At 38.0% G+C, this 16,508-nt stretch overlaps 1 protein-coding gene across 9 annotated transcripts in view; it reads left to right on the top strand.

Moving 5' to 3' along the window:
- DMD (dystrophin) overlaps window positions 1-16,508 on the top strand; it is a 1,717,438-nt gene that overhangs the window by 1,240,956 nt on the left and 459,974 nt on the right. The window lies entirely within an intron of this gene.

Genomic DNA, 16,508 nt, shown 5'->3' with positions numbered 1-16,508 from the left:
GGCCCCTTAAGTTTATTCTCAGTGCCTGCTATAATTTTCTGAACTGTTATGGAGTTTTGTTACGTATAGTTGAGTTTTCTGACTTGATACCAGATCTTTACTAGTATCTCGAATAAACTTTAGAGTGTCGAAATAATATGATCAAGTTTTTGGACTACTTTTCTCCATATATTTAAATTATGATGAAAAAAAGTGGTGGTATATCATAGGTTGGAAAATACTTCCACAATCAGACCATAATAAGCAATGTTTCTTCTCCTCCTCCTCTCCTTGTTTCCCTTCTCCTCCTTTTTTTCTGTTTTGATAGGATACTTGATCTACTTGCCTGCTCTTGTGCATAGAGTTGATAATAGTGGCAACTCATAGCTTCTAGGATTCCTCATTCGTGTCTTCCATTCTCGTCAGACCCCACTCACTCCTCTACAATGTGTGTTGAGTTACTTTGATCACTGGAACTAGCTCGTTTAGGGCAATACCTGCCTTTATCTGTGTAGATATGTCCCATGGCTCGAGATTGTAAAAACTATGCAAAGTTAGACTTTTTTGGTCCCTCTTAGATGAATGGGTAGAAAATTTTCTGCTGTAACTTATTTAACTTATGATATTTCATAAATAAAATTGTATTTCTCCTTTTAAATACCCATGAAGCCACCTAGAATTTTAATAAATATATGGGCTCACATATTCTCATCAGCTGTGGTAGATAAATAACAAAACTTTAAGTTGATTTTTTAGCAGATTACTTTGAAAAGAAAGAATAATCCAAGAGATAATTTTATAATAAGGATTTAATTAAACATCCCTTAAATTAGTGAACAAGTCTGACTGAGGGCTAAGATACATCCATGTATCTCCTCTATGTTGTTATCTGCATTACTATACAATGAAAATTCTGAGAAACTGCAAGATTCTGAATCATTAAAGAAAAAAATTGCCATGTTTTTAAACTATATTTCCTATGGGAGAATGGAGAATAAACTACATTTTGTGTTTAGATCTCTAATCTCCTTTTCAAAAACAGTTGAAAGTTATGCAGAGGACATTTGCTTCACTTATGCTATACTGTGCATAAAAAGTATTTATTCTTAAAAGCCATGTAAAACTCCTCTAGGGTTCCTGAAAACCTTAGACATATCATTTTGCCTCTTAACTACAATAGGACTAGCTGAGATCCCAACACTATTTTAAAACACAGACAGTTTCTCATTCCCTCCGTGTTAATATTGGGTTTTCTATAAATTCCAGTTGCCTGAGGTTGAAACTACATTTTATGGATAGAAATGACATTTATAGCCAGCTCTGATTTTCAGTTAGATGACCGGATAACAGTCTTTTGATGAAAGATTTGGAGATGTCATGGAAAAAAGTCAAAACTACTGAAACTATTGATTATTGTTGTTAATGGCACATTTCAAGTGATAGAATTGAATTAAGGTACTGGGGCTTAAAAACAACAAATGGAAATGCCAAACTTGAAAGTAAATATAACCACATATCTTAGGAGATTACATGCAATTTCAGTATTTCAGCTAAATGGAATTCTCTGCTTTTTTTCCCCTCTGAAGATATTTTTTTTTAATTTTGAACAAAAGAATTTTCTATAATATGTGTGAAGGAAAAAAGTGTAATGATAGGCCTTTTCACTTTGTTTGAAGAAGCTGGTAGCATTACGTTCATTATTTGATTCATGCTGTAGAGCGAAAATAATTCTTACATATTAAAAAAGGAAACTCCAAATGCCCAGCCAGAGCATCAGCTCTCCCAACAGATTCCAATACATCTGTCCCCCCAAAAGCGTTGATGTTTTCCTTCGTACAAATGCTGCTGAATGGATATGGAGGGGGGTGAAAAACTTCACAAATATGTTTTTGTTCCATGACTGTCAATCAATTTTTCTATATATGGAGACCCCCCAGCTCTTGCTAGAATGAGTATCACCGTTATTTACAATCCACTTCAGAGGATATTTAATTCTCTCAGCAATAATCACAATTTGTGGGTTCTATAAGAATACATGTTTTATGAAGCATATGCTTCCTGAATGGAATTAATCTGAGTAATTTCACTCTGAAAGCCATTAAAATTCCTTCCTCATACTAGAAAGAAATGCTTATTTAGTTCTCTTACTAAAAGCAAGGACATTATAGATGTCCTTATACTTCGGGATGAGGAGATTTTTCATATAAATAGTGTTATTTCTGACAGTCTTACTGGAATTTTAAAGCCAATATATTTTTATAGAATATCATATAGAGCCCTGAGAGGTGACAGTCTGAGCATGTTTACATTGCAGATTTACCTTTAAAATGAAGATATTCATGAATATTCATAGTTGAATCAGATACTTCCTGTATCCAAAACATTTCTGCTTTGGGCCCCAGAGAATTAATAAAGATCTCCTCAATTCCAAGTTCTAACATAAAACCATGGGTAACTAACTGAAAATGGGAAGACTCTGTATCTTTGCTAATATTCCATAAGAATTCTGCCAATCTTAACTGATTCTCTAAGCACCCCTAAGAGATCATTGTAATACCAGCTTGTAAAGAAGGTGTGTGTGTGGGGGGGTATGTGGTGGGGAGAGATGGTCATAAAGGTGTAATTAGGATCTTTTTCTCAGCTAGAGAAACTACAGAGCAATCACTCTTTGACATTCCTTCTTCTGTGATCTGGGTCTTGTCCCAGGCCAGAGCTCTAAACTCAGTTTCTTATCTAAGCTCATGTGTTTTACCCATAGCTCCTCCCCCACCCCATCATAAAAATTCTCTTCTATTAAAGAAAACATTTCCAGAGAGACTAGTTTGAGAAACTTTGAATTGTACATCAGCGTGCACCTGTAAATTGATTAAGAAAGCTTAGATTTCTAATACATTATGGGAATTGGGGAAGTAGCTTCCTCAGTGTTTCTCACAAAAAAATCTTGGCCCACTGGTTAATTCCAAAGGAAGAAGGAAGAATGCAATCTTAGTAACACAATTAGTATTCTGAATAAATTGGATTGTCGTCTTTCTTGGGACATCTAAGAATAGAGAGGTAATCTGAGGATCCCTAATTCTAAGAAAAGGAAACCCTCTGTGTATTCCTTTCTGTTGCTATAATTTGAACTGAGTTTTATACATTTTTTTAATCTTTCTACTTTGGTGTCTCAAGAATATGAAAGTTAATCTTGATATTTTTCTTTTGCCTGGTGATGACTGCCTACTGTTTTGGATATGTAAAATTTTTATATATATTATTTCCTTAAAAACTTTGATTAATCCATGAAATCTGTTGTAAACACCTGTTAAGTGCCTAGCATGGCATTAGGACTGGCACAAACATGATTACGGAGATGCTTTTCAAACACAGTTCAGACAAACTATTAGGTTGTATAATCAATTTAATGAGTATTAGTCCACAATTTTTATTTTTTTACTTTTATTTAATATTTTAAACCAAAAAAAACCCAGTTCATCCATTTCTCCCCCGCTCCGCCTCTTGCACCCACCAATCTGTTCTCTGCATCTGTGAGCTAATTTTGTTTTGTTTTGTTTTGTTTTTTAGATTCCACATATAAAAGAGATCACATAGTATTTGTCTTTGTCTGATTTATTTTACTTAGCATCACAATTTTTAAGTAGCAAGGAATGAAATTAGCAGAATAGAATAAGAAATGACAGACTCCATCACTCTGGGTCAGGGTTTTTTTTGTGAAACTTTGATTTCAGCTGTATATATGTGTGAGAGAGAGAGAATGAGAATGTGCATACTGGATATATACCAAAACCTCTGTAGTGGAATATGACATCTGCCTTTGGAATGCTTATATTCCAGAGGTGAAATACATATGCTAAGGCAAATCTAATGAGTGTTAGAGGGCTAGACCGGGCCTAGTGAAACAGATGATTAAGCTTAAGCCTTCCAAAGAGGCCAGGAAACTCACCTAGAACAGTGTTTTCCCATCTTCCTTATATATTGGAGGAGCTTTTTTTTTTTTTTAAGATTTATTTATTTATTTGAGGGGGGAGGGACAGCAGGAGAGGGAGAGAGAGAGACTCTCTAACAGACTCCCCACTGAGTGTGGAGCCGAACTTGGGTCTCGATCCCAGGACCCTGAGAGCATGACTTGAGCCAAAATCAAGAGTCAGACGCTTAACCAACTGAGCCACTCAGGTGCCAGAGGAGGAGCTTTTAAAAATGCTAATTCCTTGGTTCCACCACATAGAGATTCAAACTGGATTGATGGCAGGATGTCCTGCCCATGATTCTGATGTCTAGACAACGTTGAGAACCTCTGCTTAGAGAACATTAGAAGAATGTATTAGGACTTAGCTAGGTATACAGAGTTGAAAAGAGAATTTTTGGCAAAGGCAATAGCATGTTCAAAGTCCTGGACATTTTGGGACTTTGAGAATCTGAAGGTACTTCTCTATGGCTGGAGTATGGTTGTTCTAAGAACTGAGATCGGAAAGGTCAGCTGTGGCTAAATTATATAGAAAAACAGCAGGGTGTAGTGAATAGTGTATGGGCCTTGTAGGTAGGAAGACCACTTATTCTCCCATTTGTTGCCTGACCTCTCAGTCTTAATTATATTTTTCTATACAGTGAGCATAGCATTCGCAGGATTTTTAAGGATTAAATAATAGGATACATGTAAAATTCCCTCTCGAGGGGCAGAGTGTTGGACTCAGAGGGCTCAACATGTGTAAGCTGTCTTTCTATCCATCTTGCCACCTACCTTTAAGAGTTGGGACTTTATCTGTAGTCTCTGGGAAGTCACAGTATGGTTTTAAGCAAGGAAACAGATTAACCAGACTTACACTTTTGAAAGATCACTCTGATAGTTGAGAGGAGGATGAATTGGAAGGATATAAAATCTGTCCAGGAACCATAGTTAGAAAGTTCTTCCTGTACTATTCCAAGTAAGAAATAATAATTAAGGTGCTGAGGTTGAACAAATGAAACCGATGTGGGAAGTGAAAGTCAACAGTGTCATGTACGTTATGGGATGCAGAGGTGAGGGAGCATTGTGAGGTATGATGAGGAGTCACTGACTGCTTACCACTTGGCGTGACCGAGTGCATTTACGGAGTCGTAGAATTCAAGAGGACAGCCAGTTGTGGGAAGGGAAGTCAAGAATGTGGTCAGTTTCGAGGTATCTGTGAGTCGTGGAGGTGAAATTCTCACCTCCTTAAAGCAGTTGTGAATGCGGATCTAAAACTTGGAGGAGATATGGGTTCTAGGTTAAAGATACAAACTTGAAGGACATTAACATGGCAGCCAGGGAAATACATGATTTTACACATGAATCATGACTTGATTTTCTCCACAGTCCATTCTGAAATACACCTAGAGGTTACCAAAATACCACCTACTCTGGCACAGAATTGGTATTAAGTGATGCCATTTTCTATGTTATTCAAAGGGGCACAGCTATGGGGATACTTTTAATGGTTTGACCTTGAAAAAAAGCAAAGCAGTAGCAAAGCTTTGGTGTAAAACTCCTACCTTGGAGAAAGTAAAAGTATTTGGGTAATGGGCGCCTGGGTGGCTCAGTTGGTTGGGCGACTGCCTTCGGCTCAGGTCATGATCCCAGGGTCCTGGGATCGAGTCCCACATCGGGCTCCCGGCTCAGCAGGAGGCCTGCTTCTCCCTCTCCCACTCCCCCTGCTTGTGTTCCTGCTCTCGCTGTCTCTGTCTCTGTCAAATAAATAAATAAAATCTTAAAAAAAAAAGTATTTGAGTAATGAATCCAAGATCTTGAAAAACTTTCTGATGAGGAAAGTTTGTTTCTTCTCTTATATGAACATGGCAGATTTTATGTTTTCCTCTTATTCTCATGTAGCTGCTATAAAAAGTTCATGCACGTTCACAGTACTATGAGTTGTAGTACTCAGAAATAGATTCAAGAGCCCCATGCTTGTCGTCTTACCGCATTCAGAACTTTCTCATGTTCCAGGTTTGGACCCTCAAATTCCTGTAGATTACAGAGATAATCCAAAAAGAAATAGTGAAATAATTCAAAGTTTAGAAGAAGGAATCAATGAGGACAAATGTTCAAGACTGGTGTTTAATCTCCTATGGAAAGGATACTAAATATAGAAAATAAGAATTCATCTTTGCCCAATGATGGAAACATAATCAGTTTAATGCAATATGAGTAGAGTCACTTGATTATAGGGGTTATAACATACCCAAGCACGTTACGATGGCCTCTTATGTATGTTAACATGTTAATTGAATGTATTAAAAACTGTAGAACCTATTGTTCTGGATATTGCCATTAAAATTACCTGTTATCTAGAATGATACAAGGAAAGCACTAAATTGAATAACTTTGTAATTCAGTTCTAGGATGCTGTAACTTTATATAAACAAACCAGAAGAAAGGCCCACATAGGAAAGAGGACACCGTGAATACTGAAAAGTCAATTTTGATAGCCCCTAATAACCATTGTCTTTTATTCCTCACAGAGCTTTTGTGAGGATCTTATAAGGTAATAAATATAAAAGCACTTTGAGAAAGCTTTCTTCAAGTTAAAGATCCTTATTAATGATATGAATTACCATTAGACAAAAGTCCAACTGAATGTATAAAACTAATATTGTACTCTTTAAAATCAATGGATCAAAGTTATATTAACTAATGAGAATAATGATTGCTAAACTTTTCATTTTTATAACTGACAAAGCACTTTTACTTTCATTTTCTGATATTCTCACTGAAAACCTCTGGTATTGGTACTGTTATTATTTTTATTTTCAGTTGAGGAGGGTAAAATTAAAGAGGTTCAGTAATGTAGCTATTGCTCCTTCCTTGAAAAATTAATGTGAGTTTTATCACACCAGATTGGGGGGAAATAATTAAAAATAAAAGCCTATGAAATAAATGTTTAGTTTTCTGGGATGAATAACACAATGTATGCATCTAATTATTAGAGTAGATAGTGATAATAACTCACTTTTTTAAAAGAAATATTACTGTGTGTCAGGCAATGTACTGGGTGCTTTGCTTGCATGACATTATCATCTTACCCTTCTTATAGATGAAAAAACTAAAGCTTTGAGAAGTTGGGTAACTTCTGCTAAGGTCACACCACTATATACAGAGGAGTCCGTTCTTTGAACCTCAGTTTGACCTTTTGACCTTCGACTCACCTTACTCCCCTACCCATTCCTCTAAACTGACTCAGCCTTCCAGGCAAAGAGCCAACATAACCACAAGCAAGTCTCAAATAATTCACCCAATAGGAGTTTATGGATTAATGGAAACATTCGTACTTCCTAAACATCCATCTTCCCTTTTTACCTTTTTCAGTCTAGTTTTGACATTGACCTCTCAACTGAAGCACTTCTCTGTGAAACCACCATAACTTCCAAATTCAGCTGCTTTCACCAAGTCTTTCCTGCCCTAGATATCTCTGCATTGATGGTGATTGTTGTCCACCACAGTTTTCGGGAAAATGTCTCACCTTTTGACTTGCTGGGGTCTTGTGTTCTACTAATTTTCTCCTACCTCTCTACTCATTCTTCTTTGTTTACCTGAGGACCAATTCTGGGCTGTCTTTTCTGCCTTCATTAATCTCATTCTCGTCATTCAGTTGTCAGTACTTACTAAGTGTCACTCGTGTTGTAGGTATTAGACTAGCGACTGTCTTTTGCCCTCCTTTAATCCAGTGATTTGGATATTTTTTATCTCTTTCCTGTATCGGTCCCATGCTTCTTACTATATGTAGGGCATTTCTTACTCAAATGTCTCAGACATCATAAACTCAATGTGACCCAAATGGGCCATATCTTGGATACCAGGTCTTCGCCTCCTGTCCCGCCGTTCATCACACCACCATCTTTTCAGTCAGATTTCAAACCAAATAGTCCTTTCTACCTCTCTTCACTTGTCCCAATTTCTAGCTCATTTTCAAGATCAATTTTACCCCCCACCCCAAATCCATTGCACCCATTGCTTTCTCTCCAATTTCCTAACCACTGCTCGAATTCATGCTCCTAGGATCTTTTACGGCTCTCCACTCCTTTCTGCCCCCTGCATGGCCCCAGTCCAGCTTGCAGATTTCCATTTCAAATGAAGCTTCCTAAGGCATATCTTGGATTGTAAATAGATTAGAAATTCCATGGAGGGGAGCACTGGGTGTTATGCACAAACAATGAATCATGGAACACTACATCTAAAACTAATGATGTAATGTATGGTGATTAACATAACAATAAAAAAATTTTTTTAAAAAGCACACAAAAAAAATTCCATGCAGGGAGGGATTTTATCTACTTTATTCCCTTGTATATTCCCATTAACGAAGACAGTGCCCAGCACATGATAGGTGCTCAATAAATATTTGTCAAATGAATGAAAGGATATATGGTTTTTCTGTTGAAACACCTTTTATGACTTCTCAAACCCTTCAGAATATTCTGCACATGCCTTCATCTGGCCCTCCAGAATGGGCTCCCAATCTCAATTTCTAATCTTATTTCTTATTTTTCCTCTCCATGTACCCTCAACTCCTACTAAAATGCACAGCTAGCTAGCCTCCTTTGCTTCTTTTGATGACCTTGTTTCTTGTCTTAAGATTCCTTTTCCTCCTCTCAGTTTACCCTGATGCTACCTACTTGTCAAAGAAAGCCATACTGAAATCCTCCCTTCTTCCATTAGCCCCCCAGCTGGAAGACATTTTGACTCCCTCTCCATTTCTGCAGGTATTTCTCTGTACTTTAAATGGAGTTTAGTGCTTTCTGTATTGTATCTGGGAGGCTGGAGAGCGATAGTTTTTAATAGTGTGGGCTTTAAAGCCTGACGGCTTGGGTTTAAATCGTGATTCTGATACTCACTGACCATGGACACATTTTTTAATTGCCCTCAGTTTACACAGCTGTAAAGCAGGGGTAATGATAATGTCTACCTCATCAGGTTGTTGTGAGGGTGATGCAAATTAATATATGTGAAGTGCATAAAACAGTATTTGACACATAGTAAGAAACCAGTTAAACATAGCTAGTATTATTATGTTATTACTATTATCAGGTATCTACAGATATGTACACACCTGCTTAATAGTAATAGCACTATATATAGAGATGCCTTATATATACATATATATTTTATAAATAAATTTTTGCATTGCTTATTTCACTGTAGACTCTTTATGGGCACAATTCTTCATTTGATTTGAGTGAGAAACTACTTAATAAGAATGAATGAATGAATGAATGAATGAAAGAAACTGTCTGAAATATTGGCACATGAGTGTTGGAACTCTGATATTTAAAAAACAAAAACAAAAAGCCTTGCCTTGTCTAACCAAGAACAGACTAATAATCTTCAGTAGATTTTAGTTCTTAAATGTCAATATTGACATGTTTGAAAAATTAAATTCTAGAGGTACAAACAAACCTTAACACCCCCATTCTTGAAAATAAACATACTACACTGAAAATTAAAAAGAGATATTTTATCTTTCATAATGCCCTCCTTGAAGGAAAAATATTAGCTTACATGCCTTTTCTTTCAACCAAACACCAGGTGTTAAGATTCCCTGATATACACTTTGGTAAAAGCAGTTTGTTTCTTCCAGTCTGACTGACATTGGAAGCCACATCAATGGCTTATAGCTATGTTAATAACATTAATAAAGTTGTTTTACTTTTTTATTTTTTCAAATATTTTTTATTTATTCATTTGGGAGAGACAGAGCGAGCAAGAGCACAGCAGTGGGGAGGAGCAGAGGGAGAAGGAGAAGCAGGCTCCCCGCTGAGCAGGGAACCCAATGTGGGACTCGATCCCAGGACCCTGGGATCATGACCTGAGCCGAAGGCAGACGCTTAACAACTGAGCCACCCAGGCGCCCCAATAAAGTTGTTTTAAATGTAACCTTTGAGGCAGTAGCACTGAAGACAACAAGAAGGCTGGGCCTCTTCACTTAACTTTCCTTGATCTCTGTCAGAACTTAGACAAGGTCTATGTAATTTCAGGCCTTCTTCAAACAAGAATGGAAAAGGTCCAGCAAAGTCTGAGCACAGAAAAAGTCAAAGAATTTCATGTCACTTTCCCCTCCTCCCTTCCTCCAACCTTGAAGGGTCTTTTTTGAGGGTTGGTAGTCTTTCAGAGGAGACTTTCTAGGCAAAATGATACTCCTTTATGTGGTGGGTAGCAGTGCACCCACTTCCAGCTGGAAAATTCTAAAAGCGTGAATTGGGGGGATCAAATAAAAGGATGTTCAATCTTGTATTTATAAAGTATTTTGGAAATGAACTTTGTTAGTGTCTCTTGTGCTTTTCATAATTCTGATAATAAGATATTTCAGGTACTAGTCAAAGATGAATAGTATTCAAAATAATTTAGGTGATCAGCATGTGATTTTCATTCCGCATGAGGTCCATTTGCAGTTTACATGGTTTTCTAAATTACATTAAAATAAAATGTCAAAAAGTTCACATCTTTTTTCACTTTTAACGGCATCAATCTTTGAAGAAAGGTTATTGAGCAAAGGTCTATGCATAAATCAGCCATTCCCCATAGAGGTAAAAGAAGCCATTACACCTGGTTATGAAAAAGACTTTCATGAATGCGAGAGAAATAAATCATTCCCCACTGGAGATCATATTAGTCGAGATGGAAGAGTGTCTATTTCCTGATAGTGAGAAAGCCACAAATTACTTTTGTTTGTTCCTGCATCCGTGGTTGTCCTTGAGAGGTCTATTAGCAAGTTGACTCTTCAATATTATTATTATGACTTAACAATGATCTGAGTCTTTATAAATGTAATCTTTAAATTCTCTCCAGATTTTAGTTTCTCCTCTATAATTTCTGTTCACCTCTACCACATTTTAAAATATTCCTTGGGAGTTACAGAAAAAGGACTTCTCTGCAGAAAGCAGCATATCCCCTCCTCTCTGGAGCTGACCACATTTCACATCTATCCTTTGCTCTCAATTCAACAATTCAATATTGGATTCAACTCAAGGCTGTGGCCCCAAATAGAATGAGACCTGGATATTTATGAACTGCTTGACCAGACATTCTTCCCAATGATTTACTCCATAAATTCTAATTTTAGTTTTTAGAGTAGTTTTGCAAATGGCTGGAAAACTGTTGTACATTGCAGTTTTAAAACCTGGAATGAGTATAGATAGCATTGTTATTGGCTGTGGGAAAGTGTCCACATTTTCTGGGAGTAGAAACCAATGGTCATTATTAGTATGCAACCACTGAACTGATTAGACAACTCTAAATTCATTTCCCACCCATGACCTAAAAGAAATTTTTTATATTCATGCAAGGTATACACATAGGAGAAACATACTTTTTGGGTGGATTCCCAAATATGACTTCTGAGGTCAGCCATTGAGAAGTGGATCTGCCACAGATCAGCAAAGAGGTTTGAGGATCCAAAGGTTGATAAGAGCTGTACTTGACCCCAAGGAGGACTTGATACTGGAGGGACCAGGGGCAGGACAACAGAGAGATCTAGCCAAGGAGGTAAGGGATATAGTTCAGGTGAATGCAGAGTCCTTTGGTCTCCCAGAGGAGGGGCACCTCCTGCATACCTTCTGGGGAGAACCAGGGGAGGTATTCTGGTGACCCTTTGCTACATAACAAATCAGCCCCAAACTTAAGGACTTCACACAGTTTTGCACATTTTGCATGTGACTCTATAGTTCAAACAAGGTCAGTGGGGACAGCTTGTCTCTGCTTCTCATGATGTCAACTGGGGCAGGCCAACTGGCCCCTGGAGGATCTACTTCGAAGTGGGCTCACCCACATGCCTGGCAAATTGGTGCTGGCTGTCAGTTCCTCTTCATGTGGGCCTCTCCAGGGGGGCAGTTTGGGCTTTTTCACTTAATAATCGCTGGGTCCCCAGAGCAGCCATCCCAAGGAACAAGAAGCTGAAGCTGCAGGTTTCTTAAGGCCTGGGCCAAAACCTAGCATAGTTTTGCATCTGTTGAGAGAGAGAGAGAGTGGAATTGGGAGGGGGTGCAAAGGGAGAGGGAGAGAGAATCTTAAGCAGGCTCAACACCCAGCATGGTGCCCGACGCAGGGCTCGATCTCACAACCCTGAGATCATGACTTGAGCTGAAATCAAGAGTCGGACACTTAACTGACTGAGCGACCCAGGCGCTCTTCCCCACCACTCCCCCCCACCTCCCGGCTGTCATATTCTTTTGGTCAAGCCAGCACAGAGCCCAGATTTAAGGGCATGGGACATGAACTCCACTTTTCCATGGGAAAGCATTAGAAAGTTTTGGGGCCATGTTATAAAGCTGCCACAAAAAGCCTCTTGTAAAAGATACTGAGCTGAATATTCAATAGCAGGTAGGCATTATCCAGGTCAAAGGAAGAGGTTCTCTTTGCCCAGAATAGACTTTCTGTCCTGCTCTACCTGGCTAACTCCCACTTCAAGCCTGGGTCAACCCACCTTCTCTCAGAAGCATTATCTGGCTTTGCCCCAGGGTAAAAAAATGGATATATACCAATGTACTGCTGTTTTTAAAAAATTAAGCTTCCCCCATATACAACAGAACATATATCAAATAACTTCCCTTCTTACTTAAAAGCTATAAAATACTCATGGTAGTAACTATATAAAATAAAAATAAATCTAAAGTGCAGTAGTCTTTTTCAAATAGCAATGTAGATGCGTACATTTTTACTTCCCTATTTGCTTTCTCTACTCTTTGCCCCAAGGCACATTAATCGTATGAGGTCTCATGGACACCAGTATGGACCAATTAATTTTTGGAATATACCTGTTAATAAGCTCATCTGCATAGTTCTACTCACTAATCTGGGCACAAGGTAGCCTTCGGGAGGTCTTGGTTTCTCTGTTTAATCCATCTCTCCTATCATTCTCTTAGTGTGTCTGCCTCTGTCTGTCTCTCTCGTTTCTCATTTCTTTTTGTTTTCAAGTGACTTTCAACTAGGCAGAAAATGCATTTCATGTCTCTGTGCCTGCCTCCAGGCTCTATCTATTTCACTCACTGAGGACTGCCCTTCCTGAATTCTTTCTCTCATTTAGCAGCCTCTGCCAATGCTGGACAAATGATAGGACCTCATTTCTTAAAGGGCCAGAACATTGGAGCAAGCACTTCAAAGGATTCAGCAAATCACAACATGAACTAATGTGGATAAATCTTGAAGGCAGTATCCTAAGTGAAATAAGCAGGCACACAAGGACTACAATTGTTTCATTCCACTTATGAGGTACCTGGAATAGTCAACTTCATAGAGACAGAGAGTCGAATAGTGGTTACCAGCGGCGGGGCTGGGGGTGAGGGGATTTGGGGCTTATTGTTTCATGGGTACACAGTTTCAGTTTGAAAAGATGACAACATTCTGGAGATAGATGGTGGTGATGGCTGTACAGCAATGTAAATGTACTTAATGCCACTGCATTGTACATTTAAACATGGTTAAAACAGTGAATTTTATCTACCTTTAGTCACAATGAAAAAAGAAAAAAACCCATGACCTAACAGATTGTTGAGGGACTTTTTATGGAAGTAATACATTATCAGAGAGATCTGGGTTCTGAGCCTGCCCAGTAACCTCTGTGATCTTGGGGAAACTAGAGGCATTGGGGATCTAAGGTTTATCTGATGGAAAATGATGAAGCTAGACAAAAGAAATGTTTCTCCAAGTTCACATACAACCTGCACCACCTTTACTTGGAAAGTTTATTAAAAATGCAGTTTCGGAAGCTGTCTCTCCAGGGACGAGCCAGGGAATCTGCATATTTAAAGAGCCCCCAGGTGGTTCTTGTGCCCATTTAAATTTGAGAACCACTGGACCAGATGCTTGCTTAAGGCCATTTCAGCTCTGAAGTTTGACAGATTTTGATTCTGCAGGGCAGATTCTCTGTGCTTATGCAGGAGAAGGAAATGAAGAAAAGACTAGACTTTCTGCTTGTGTTGGAGAATTTTTCATTTGATATCTTCATCTTTAATGCCTGGCCAGTCAGGAATAGTATTGTTTATTCCGCCCACTGTTTTGGAGAGGCATGGTGAAAAAGATAAGCCAGATGGTACCGAAGAAGATTTACATTACCATTTTCTTTCTTTTTCCCTTTGCATATTATATAAAACTGCCCATGCCTCCATGTGAGCCATGATCATTAATTTAATGTTATGATCTAATGGCTCATGACATTAAATTATAACTTAGCCCAACATGACCAAATTACAGTATTAGAAAGAAAGTTTCTTTTCTCAGGTTGATTTCTATACCTTAAACCAGTTGTATTATTTTTTCATAATTATGTCTCAGCCTTGATTTAAGGAATCTTCTCTTTCATAGAAATGCATTTGTTAAACAGAACCTGGGTTATAATCGATTTCTCAAAAATACCCTCAACAAAAGGAAAAAGAGATTTGCTTTGTTTTGGGCTGTGTGTGTGTGTTTATGTTTATAGTACTGAAATAGATTCTGTCTGGAACTATATATAAGATAAACAGTGAAGGAGGGGTGCCTGGGTGGCTCAGTCATTAAGCATCTGCCTTTGGCTCAGGTCATGATCTCCGGGTGCTGGGAACAAGCCCTGCATTGGGCTCCCTGCTCAGCAGGGAGTCTGCTTCTCCCTCTCTTTCTGCTCCTCTCCCCCGCTCTCGCTCTCAAATAAATAAATAAATAAATAAATAAATAAATAAATAAATAAATAAAATCTTTAAAAAAACCTAAAGATAAACAGTAAAGGAGAATAGTCTGATAGTTGTCACATACACTTGATGGTGAATGAATTATCTAAGTATTCTTAGAAAGGCATAACCCCTTCAGTTATATTTTACTAACCAATCAGTAAGATGCTAACCACATTTGTCTTGAAGAAATAGTTTTACACCTATAACTTTATGTTTATTCTCCTTTTCCAAATGGGCTCAAAAAATAAAGTTTGTCATCCTCGGTTAATTCAAGAAGAAAATTTTATTCTGAACAAGTTCTTGTTGTTTTACTTATTTGAGCTTTGTTCCTCGAATCTATTTTTTTGCACATAAAATATTTGGTGTTATGAATGTGATTAAAATTAAAAATAATTAATTGATTTAACAGAGAGAACAAACAAGAGAAATATACAAACCACACGCTTTCCTCTTTTTATAAAATCCACCAAGCCACAGGAGAAATGCCTAGTAAAACAAAGAAAAAGAAATAATGGTAGAAAGTTCTGCTGCTGCTTTCACCAAATACAACACCAAGAAGTCTGAGACAGGTTGGGGTGGAATTTAGACTCGGTAAAACTCAAGCAATTGACCTGCCATGTGAAAATCTCAAAATGAGTTTAGGTGGAAGCCTAGGAGTTGAAATCCAATAATATATGCAACAGTGATCACGCCAGAATTGCACATAGAAAGCAAATTAGTGCTCTAATGGAGAAGCCAAATTGAAATCCATTCTCTGAGCAGATTTTCAAACACATTCTTCTACTTTTCTGTTTACAAAATTGGAAAACAAGAATTCATAAGGCAAGACACACACACACACAAAATTGGAATTCTAAGGGGAAAGATAGAACCCAGAAGCGCGTGCGCATACAGTGATGAGCGAGTAGCTTGCCTGCGTGGTGTATCTGATTGCGATGTCCCTTTGCTGCAGGCCTTCTTACAGGAAGTGACTAATTCTCAAGATGTGAGATATTTTATCTAAGATGGTATTGGAAAAGAAAATAAATTTACCCAGAATCCTTAAGGGCAATGTTGTATTAGTATTCCCATATAATATATTCTCTTCAAAAGATAACTCCAGAGTTAGGTAAGACAGGACTCGTGACTCAAATTGCATGCTCCACTCCCTGGACTAGAAATTGCATCGATCTGTCTGTACTCACAGAATACGGCTAGAGAATTGCTCCAAATGAAAGATGTGTTTGAATTGTTTATACACGAAACTAAAAAAAAAAGAAGAAGAAGAAGAAAAAAGATTATTTCTTAAATCTAGTAACAGGTTAATCACTGATGAAATTAATAATAATAATACAGAGCAGTCATCAAGCACAGGAAAATGTATGGCAACATTTACACACTAACGAAGTAAGTCAGAGATATAAATAAGTACATGGCATTCTTGTGTTCTGCAATATATTATCTGCTTGAAAGAAACTGTTCTCTAGTTCTAGTAGACTACATGGTTCCTCTAGTTCTTCATCCCATTCTGCAATCACACCCTTGATATTGCCTCCCTGTGGATGGAGTGTACCTCCCAACCCCTGGCCTTAGGGCTTAGCCATGTGATTTGCTTTAGCAAAACATAGGTGAGCAGAAGTGATGGTCTGCTAGTTTGAAGCCTGGGCCTTAAGAGACCTTGCATGTTCCCGACTGTGCCTCTACCACATGTATAAGAAGAACATGCCCCATCTAGATGGCTCATCTCAGAAAGAGGCTGAGAGGTGTACAGCAGGGCTGTGCAAGCCATGCACATCCCGAAGGATAGATGACTGTGGTTTAAAACCATATGCACCATTCAGCATAATTGTGACAATAGCTCACTGAAACAGCAAATAAACTGTTGTTCTTCCTGGATATCTGTT

This window comes from Mirounga leonina, unplaced genomic scaffold (genome assembly GCF_011800145.1).
Source record: "Mirounga leonina isolate KUSES-001 unplaced genomic scaffold, KU_Mleo_1.0 Mir_101595, whole genome shotgun sequence".
NCBI classification, from domain to species: Eukaryota; Metazoa; Chordata; class Mammalia; order Carnivora; family Phocidae; genus Mirounga; species Mirounga leonina.
Note: the sequence above shows the minus strand (reverse complement) of the source record. Positions and strands in the feature narration are given on the sequence as shown.